This window comes from Gobio gobio, assembly GCF_949357685.1.
Source record: "Gobio gobio genome assembly, chromosome: 17".
Lineage (NCBI taxonomy): Eukaryota > Metazoa > Chordata > Actinopteri > Cypriniformes > Gobionidae > Gobio > Gobio gobio.
Window position 1 is genome coordinate 3,113,998 of NC_137110.1, and position 10,000 is coordinate 3,123,997.

The window sequence follows — 10,000 nt, forward strand, 5'->3', positions numbered from 1 at the left end:
GACAATCGATTAATCATGATTAATCGCATCCAAAATAAAAGTTTGTGTTTACATAATATATGTGTGTGTGCTGTGTATAATTATTATGTATACACACTCCTTCATGTATATATTTAAGAAATGTTTGCATGTATATACTGTGTATACATTTAATTTATTGTATATATAAATAATTTATATATAAATATAAAATTTTTCTTAAATATATACATGCATGCATGTGTGTGTATTGTTAAATAAATAATAATTATACACAGTACACACACACATATATTACGTAAACACAAACTTTTATTTTGGATGCAATTAATCGCGATTAACCGATTGCCCAGCACTAAATATAATAAAATATAATATAATAAAATGTAATATAATCAAATGTAATATAATCAAATGTAATATAATATAATAAAATGTAATATAATATAATTAATATATAATATAATTTAGTATTTTGTGAGGAAATATCATGGATTAATAACCTCGTCTCTCACAGTGTTTCTGTCTTTAAAGGTTCATAAGTTATTGTTCAAAATCAATTTCCCCATGGAGAAAATGAATGTAGTTTTTACTTCCGGAACCGACTGTGGCGCTCCATAAAGAACGAGGACGTGTCCAAACGTTTGTGCATTTGTAAAAGTGTGTATTTTAAGCTTGTATCGTCTAGCCTGTCATCGATAGAGGCCGATATGATTTCAGAAGAGTCTGAATGCACCTGTTCTAAACCTGACACAGTTCACCTGTCGTTCACATGAGATGTGTGTGTGTGTGTCCTCTTCTAGAAAGATTATAATTAAAAGGTGTAAAGCTCATAGTTTTCTCATGTCGTCTGGCTGGCCTCCAGAACAGCACCAGCAAACCACAAATGACTGTTTATTTCCCCCTGAAGGGAAAAGTGCAAGTGACTTGTGTTCTGGCCGCCGTCCAAATCCTTCAGAAGAAGAAAAGAGCTCAATTCCCAAAGGCAAATGTAAAGTTTCAATTGATTTCCATTGAGGCTAAGCACGGTATTGTGCCTGAGCTAAAGTGTTAGATTGCTCTGAGTGACAGGGGCTGAACTGATGATGGAGCTGTGTCGAGTTGGCTTATACAGCAAATGTCCGTTCTTAAAGGAATAGATCAAAAATCTCAATGATTCTGGGGTTTTTTGAGCATCGATTGTTCCAGAAAGAGCCTTTAGGAACATTTTTCCTACATATATGAATTTTAAGATGTTTGAAGGCCAAAGAAATGACCACGTTAGATTATTTGTCATACCTGCTTTCTTCTTCATCACTCGTTCACTCTTTCTTTCCCTCTTCCCCTCCTGAAGTCTTTTCATTTCCATCTGCGTCAGTGAAGAAAGTAAACAAAGGGTCAAATTATATTTAAGATATTAAACATTTTTATAGACAAGTTAATTCACTGAAGGCTAGGTAAATAAGTTAATTCACAATATGTACGCATTCATTATCTTATACCGGCTTCATTAATGTCCTTTTTTAATGACAAAATTACACTAAATGTTATTAGTTTGCATGATTATTTGTGTTGGCTTAACATTTCTATCCTAAAACAGCTGTTAAATATGAATTAGTTTAGCTAGGGATGTCACAAAACCAAAATGCCAGTAGTTGGTACCAATAACATTAATATTTGACGCTTCTACACACTTCTTATTTTGTTTAACTATTTGGAAAAAATATGAAATTAATTATTTATGATAGTAATCATTATAGGTAAATAATAGGCTAAACATTTGAAGGCTACACGCGGTTTAAAAATAAACATTGTTTATAAAAATAGACCGTGAAAATAAGCAACCCACCTTATAATAGTAATATTATATAATAATAGCACAGCTAGTAATAGTATTTTTAGATTTAGACAACAGTAGCCTAATATAATTCTGTCAGTTTCTTCAAGTAAAGCCGAACTTTTATTTTGACGGGTTGCCGTGAGCTTTGAGTTTGTGTGTTTATGATATTATGGCAATAGTTTTTCTCAAAGTAAACGGTAAAATGCTGTTTAAGTGACTTTGTAGATTAAGTTTGTGCTTATGTCCTCATGTTAGAGACGTTAGACGCTCGCGCGCGCGCGTGTGTGTGTGTGTGTGTGTGTGTGAAACCACGCATCAGCGACATTCATTCAGTGACTTGCAGAACATACAGAACTAATATTGAAATAGTCTTTTTGCGGTTTGATATTCACAGACACTCGTCTATATCGGCTACAGAGCTCCTAGTAAACACGGAAGCGGCTGAAAGCAGCTGCTAACGTTATATTAGTACTGAATATTACCTGTACTACAGAAATGCTGGTGTATATCACATTTTCAACATTTCAGAAACGACTTGGTACCGGTACCGTACTTGTGACATCCCTACTAACATACTAACATCTCAGTTTGTTTACTGAAGAAACGTTACGACGCGTCGTTTGAGCTCAGCAGCTTCTGTGAACATAAAGCCCGCCTACTTTGATTTGATTGGTCATCTCAAACATTCTGACATTGACGAGCGGTGACAGACCAATGAGAGCTCAGATGAGAAGATCTTGGCGCTGTCAATATCCTTGTAGAGCTAAAGTAGTGTTAAAGGGATAGTTCACCTAAAAATGAAAATGACCCCAAGATTTACTCACACTCAGCTCATCCTAGGTGTGCATGACATTCTTCTGTCAGACGAACACAATCAGAGTTATATTAATAAATATCCTGGCTCTTCCAAGTGTTATAAAGGCAGTTCATGACTGTTTCTGTTTTGAAGCCCCAAAAAGTGCATCTATCCATTATATATTCAACTTTTGTCTAAATAGAACTACTTTAACTTACAAGCTACTTGTGAGTTAAAGTGGTTAAGTAACATTTTTCTTTTGAAAAATAGCTACACTACAAGTTACTATCAAAAAGTAGCTATAAATGACATTGTTACAAATAACTGAATAATTGTTTATGAAGAATGTTATAATATTTGGGGTTTCAAGCAACATAATGCAATGTAATTATGATTTCAAAGAGTATGGGGTGAATTCAGGGCTATTGGGACATTTTTCCCCAGTCATTTCAATGGCAAAAACTGTCCGAATTATTTGATTTTGTAAACTATCCGATAATATTCAAACATAAATATGAAACAAAATAGCTACATTGCGGAATGTAGCTTTTGGTCACGCTACACCGTATTTATTTGCACTTTTATGATGGATAGATGCACTTTTATGATGGATGGATGCACTTTTATGATGGACAGATGCACTTTTATGATGGATAGATGCACTGTTATGATGGATGGATGCACTGTTATGATGGATGGATGATCTTTTATGATGGATGGATGCACTGTTATGATGGATGGATGATCTTTTATGATGGATGGATGCACTTTTATGATAGATGGATGCACTGTTATGATGATAGATGCACTTTTATGATAGATGGATGCACTTTTATGATGATAGATGCACTTTTATGATAGATGGATGCACTTTTATGATGATAGATGCACTTTTATGATGGATAGATGCACTTTTATGATGGATAGATGCACTTTTATGATGATAGATGCACTTTTATGATGGATAGATGCACTTTTATGATGAATAGATGCACTTTTATGATGATAGATGCACTTTTATGATGGATGGATGGATGCACTTTTATGATGGATGGATGCACTGTTATGATAGATGGATGCACTTTTATGATGGATAGATGCACTTTTATGATGGATGGATGGGTGGATAGATGCACTTTTATGATGGATGGATGCACTGTTATGATGGATGGATGATCTTTTATGATGGATGGATGCACTTTTATGATGGATGGATGGGTGGATAGATGCACTTTTATGATGGATGGATGCACTGTTATGATAGATGGATACACTTTTATGATGGATAGATGCACTTTTATGATGGATGGAGGATCTTTTATGATGGATGGATGCACTTTTATGATGGATGGATGGATGGATAGATGCACTTTTATGATGGATAGATGCACTTTTATGATGGATAGATGCACTTTTATGATGGATGGATGCACTTTTATGATGGATGGATGGATGCACTTTTATGATGGATGGATGCACTTTTATGATGGATGGATGGATGGATGGATGGATGCACTTTTATGATGGATGGATGGATGGATGGATGGATAGATGTACTTTTATGATGAATGGATGCACCTTTATGATGGATGGATGCACTTTTATGATGGATGGATGCACTTTTATGATGGATAGATGCACTTTTATGATGGATGGATGCACTTTTATGATGGATAGATGCACTTTTATAATGGATGGATGCACTTTTATGATGGATGGATGGATGGATGGATGCACTTTTATGATGGATAGATGCACTTTTAGGATGGACAGATGCACTTTTAGGATGGATAGATGCACTTTTAGGATGGATGGATGGATGGATAGATGCACTTTTAGGATGGATGGATGCTTTTTTATGATGGATGGATGGATGGATAGATGCACTTTTATGATGGATGGATGCACTGTTATGATAGATGGATGCACTTTTATGATGGATGCACTTTTATGATGGATGGATGGATGGATGGATGGATGGATGGATGGATGGATGCACTTTTATGATGGATAGATCCACTTTTATGATGGATGGATGGATGGATAGACGCACTTTTAGGATGGATAGATGCACTTTTAGGATGGATGGATGCACTTTTATGATGGATAGATCCACTTTTAGGATGGATGGATGCACTTTTATGATGGATGGATGGATGGATAGACGCACTTTTAGGATGGATAGATGCACTTTTAGGATGGATGGACGCACTTTTAGGATGGATAGATGCACTTTTAGGATGGATAGATGCACTTTTAGGATGGATGGATGCACTTTTATGATGGATGGATGCACTTTTATGATGGATAGATGCACTTTTATGATTGATAGATGCACTTTTATGATGGATGGATGCACTGTTATGATTGATGGATGCACTTTTATGAAGGACAGATGCACTTTTATGATTGATGGATGCACTTTTATGATGGATGCACTTTTATGATGGATGGATGGATGGATGGATGGATGGATAGATGTACTTTTATGATGAATGGATGCACCTTTATGATGGATGGATGCACTTTTATGATGGATGGATGCACTTTTATGATGGATAGATGCACTTTTATGATGGATGGATGCACTTTTATGATGGATAGATGCACTTTTATGATGGATAGATGCACTTTTATGATGGATGGATGCACTTTTATGATGGATAGATGCACTTTTAGGATGGACAGATGCACTTTTAGGATGGATAGATGCACTTTTAGGATGGATGGATGGATGGATAGATGCACTTTTAGGATGGATGGATGCTTTTTTATGATGGATGGATGGATGGATAGATGCACTTTTATGATGGATGGATGCACTTTTATGATGGATGCACTTTTATGATGGATGGATGGATGGATGGATGGATGCACTTTTATGATGGATAGATCCACTTTTATGATGGATAGATGCACTTTTATGATGGATGGATGGATGGATAGATGCACTTTTAGGATGGATAGATGCACTTTTAGGATGGATGGATGCACTTTTATGATGGATGGATGGATGGATAGATGCACTTTTAGGATGGATAGATGCACTTTTAGGATGGATGGATGCACTTTTATGATGGATAGATCCACTTTTAGGATGGATGGATGCACTTTTATGATGGATGGATGGATGGATAGACGCACTTTTAGGATGGATAGATGCACTTTTAGGATGGATGGACGCACTTTTAGGATGGATAGATGCACTTTTAGGATGGATGGATGCACTTTTATGAAGGACAGATGCACTTTTATGATTGATAGATGCACTTTTATGATGGATGGATGCACTGTTATGATTGATGGATGCACTTTTATGATGGATGCACTTTTATGATGGATGGATGGATGGATGGATGGATGCACTTTTATGATGGATAGATCCACTTTTATGATGGATAGATGCACTTTTATGATGGATGCACTTTTATGATGGATGGATGGATGGATGGATGGATGCACTTTTATGATGGATAGATCCACTTTTATGATGGATAGATGCACTTTTAGGATGGATGGATGCACTTTTATGATGGATGGATGCACTTTTAGGATGGATGGATGCACTTTTATGATGGATGGATGGATGGATAGATGCACTTTTAGGATGGATAGATGCACTTTTAGGATGGATGGATGCACTTTTATGATGGATGGATGGATGGATAGACGCACTTTTAGGATGGATAGATGCACTTTTAGGATGGATGGATGCACTTTTATGATGGATGGATGGATGGATAGACGCACTTTTAGGATGGATAGATGCACTTTTAGGATGGATGGATGCACTTTTATGATGGATGGATGGATGGATGGATAGATGCACTTTTAGGATGGATAGATGCACTTTTAGGATGGATGGATGCACTTTTATGATGGATGGATGCACTTTTATGATGGATGGATGCACTTTTATGAAGGACAGATGCACTTTTATGATGGATAGATGCACTTTTATGTAAAAAAGTAAAAATCATGGCTCATTTCCATCATATGGAAAGCAGTTGCTCATGGGTTCTTATGGATCTTTACAAATGAGATTTGATTTCAATCTTCTGGTCTGCGTGTCACAAGATGAGATTGACAAGCCGATAACCCGATCATCATGTGACTAAAGCTGGCACAGGGACACACACCTGCTCTGCAGGTCCAGGAACAATAAATGTGATCTTGAGTCATGAAGAATTCCCCTGGATCTGAGAATGGATCCGAGATACTTATCAAAGGCGGCTGTCAGCGGTTGAGTGACTTAATATGGCAATTTGCATATAAACATGCCATGCCAGTTTTTGTTCAAACAGCTGGGGAGGATTGTGTTTGCAGAGAAATGAAGTTTCCACAGTCTGAAGAGAGAGATGACGGACTCATAATGGACACTGATAAATCATAAATGTTTTGACATTGTTATCCAAAGATATTCAGAAAACTTTTTTTTTTTTTTTACAATTCAAGCTTTTATTGTTTTCATCCCGTACATGACAATATCATACAAAACACATATTACTGACATGCTGGGTTAAAAACAACCCAAGTTGGGTTGAAAATGGACAAACCCAGCGATTGGGTTGTTTTAACCCAGCGATTGGGTTGTTTTAACCCAGAGATTTGCTTGTTTTAACCCAGGGATTGGGTTGTTTTAACCCAGCGATTGGGTTGTTTTAACCCAGGGATTGGTTTGTTTTGACCCAGCCATTGGATTGTTTTAACCCAGCGATTGGATTGTTTTAACCCAGCGATTGGGTTGTTTTAACCCAGAGATTTGCTTGTTTTAACCCAGAGATTGGATTGTTTTAACCCAGCGATTGGGTTGTTTTAACCCAGAGATTTGCTTGTTTTAACCCAGGGATTGGGTTGTTTTAACCCAGAGATTTGCTTGTTTTAACTCAGGGATTGGATTGTTTTAACCCAGCGATTGGGTTGTTTTAACCCAGAGATTGGTTTGTTTTAACCCAGAGATTGGATTGTTTTAACCCAGGGATTGGGTTGTTTTAACCCAGCGATTGGGTTGTTTTAACCCAGAGATTTGCTTGTTTTAACCCAGCGATTGGGTTGTTTTAACCCAGAGATTGGATTGTTTTAACCCAGAGATTTGCTTGTTTTAACCCAGCGATTGGGTTGTTTTAACCCAGAGATTTGCTTGTTTTAACCCAGCGATTGGGTTGTTTTAACCCAGAGATTTGCTTGTTTTAACTCAGGGATTGGATTGTTTTAACCCAGCGATTGGGTTGTTTTAACCCAGAGATTGGTTTGTTTTAACCCAGAGATTGGATTGTTTTAACCCAGGGATTGGGTTGTTTTAACCCAGCGATTGGGTTGTTTTAACCCAGAGATTTGCTTGTTTTAACCCAGCGATTGGGTTGTTTTAACCCAGAGATTGGATTGTTTTAACCCAGAGATTTGCTTGTTTTAACCCAGCGATTGGGTTGTTTTAACCCAGAGATTTGCTTGTTTTAACCCAGCGATTGGGTTGTTTTAACCCAGAGATTTGCTTGTTTTAACCCAGAGATTGGGTTGTTTTAACCCAGAGATTGGTTTGTTTTAACCCAGAGATTGGGTTGTTTTAACCCAGAGATTGGGTTGTTTTAACCCAGAGATTGGTTTGTTTTAACCCAGAGATTGGGTTGTTTTAACCCAGAGATTGGATTGTTTTAACCGAGAGATTGGTTTGTTTTAACCCAGAGATTGGGTTGTTTTAACCCAGAGATTGGGTTGTTTTAACCCAGAGATTGGATTGTTTTAACCCAGAGATTGGGTTGTTTTAACCAAGAGATTGGGTTGTTTTAACCCAGAGATTGGGTTGTTTTAACCAAGAGATTGGGTTGTTTTAACCCAGAGATTGGGTTGTTTTAACCAAGAGATTGGGTTGTTTTAACCCAGAGATTGGGTTGTTTTAACCAAGAGATTGGGTTGTTTTAACCCAGAGATTGAGTTGTTTTAACCCAGAGATTTGCTTGTTTTAACCCAGAGATTGGGTTGTTTTAACCCAGAGATTGGATTGTTTTAACCCAGAGATTGGGTTGTTTTAACCAAGAGATTGGGTTGTTTTAACCCAGAGATTGAGTTGTTTTAACCCAGAGATTTGCTTGTTTTAACCCAGCGATTGGGTTGTTTTAACCCAGAGATTGGTTTGTTTTAACCCAGCAATTGGGTTGTTTTAACCCAGATATTGAGTTGTTTTAACCCAGAGATTTGCTTGTTTTAACCCAGAGATTGGGTTGTTTTAACCCAGAGATTGGATTGTTTTTAACCCAGAGATTGGGTTGTTTTAACCCAGAGATTGGGTTGTTTTAACCAAGAGATTGGGTTGTTTTAACCCAGAGATTGAGTTGTTTTAACCCAGAGATTTGCTTGTTTTAACCCAGCGATTGGGTTGTTTTAACCCAGAGATTGGTTTGTTTTAACCCAGCAATTGGGTTGTTTTAACCCAGAGATTGGATTGTTTTAACCCAGCGATTGGGTTGTTTTAACCCAGAGATTTGCTTGTTTTAACCCAGGGATTGGGTTGTTTTAACCCAGAGATTTGCTTGTTTTAACCCAGGGATTGGGTTGTTTTAACCCAGAGATTTGCTTGTTTTAACCCAGGGATTGGGTTGTTTTAACCCAGAGATTTGCTTGTTTTAACCCAGCGATTGGGTTGTTTTAACCCAGAGATTGGATTGTTTTAACCCAGAGATTTGCTTGTTTTAACCCAGCGATTGGGTTGTTTTAACCCAGAGATTTGCTTGTTTTAACCCAGAGATTGGGTTGTTTTAACCCAGAGATTGGGTTGTTTTAACCCAGAGATTGGTTTGTTTTAACCCAGAGATTGGGTTGTTTTTAACCCAGAGATTGGATTGTTTTAACCCAGAGATTGGGTTGTTTTAACCCAGAGATTGGGTTGTTTTAACCCAGAGATTGGTTTGTTTTAACCCAGAGATTGGGTTGTTTTAACCCAGAGATTGGGTTGTTTTAACCCAGAGATTGGTTTGTTTTAACCCAGAGATTGGGTTGTTTTTAACCCAGAGATTGGATTGTTTTAACCCAGAGATTGGGTTGTTTTAACCCAGAGATTGGGTTGTTTTAACCCAGAGATTGGTTTGTTTTAACCCAGAGATTGGGTTGTTTTAACCCAGAGATTGGATTGTTTTAACCCAGGGATTGGGTTGTTTTAACCCAGGGGTTGGGTTGTTTTAACCCAGAGATTGGGTTGTTTTTAACCCAGAGATTGGATTGTTTTAACCCAGCAATTGGGTTGTTTTAACCCAGAGATTGGATTGTTTTAACCCAGCAATTGGGTTGTTTTAACCCAGAGATTGGATTGTTTTAACCCAGGGATTGGGTTGTTTTAACCCAGGGGTTGGGTTGTTTTAACCCAGAGATTGGTTTGTTTTAACCCAGAGATTGGGTTGTTTTAACCCAGAGAT

At 37.3% G+C, this 10,000-nt stretch overlaps 1 protein-coding gene across 1 annotated transcript in view; it reads left to right on the plus strand.

The window, feature by feature from the left end:
- Window positions 1–10,000, plus strand: part of spdef (SAM pointed domain containing ets transcription factor) — a 42,190-nt gene that overhangs the window by 1,086 nt on the left and 31,104 nt on the right. The window lies entirely within an intron of this gene.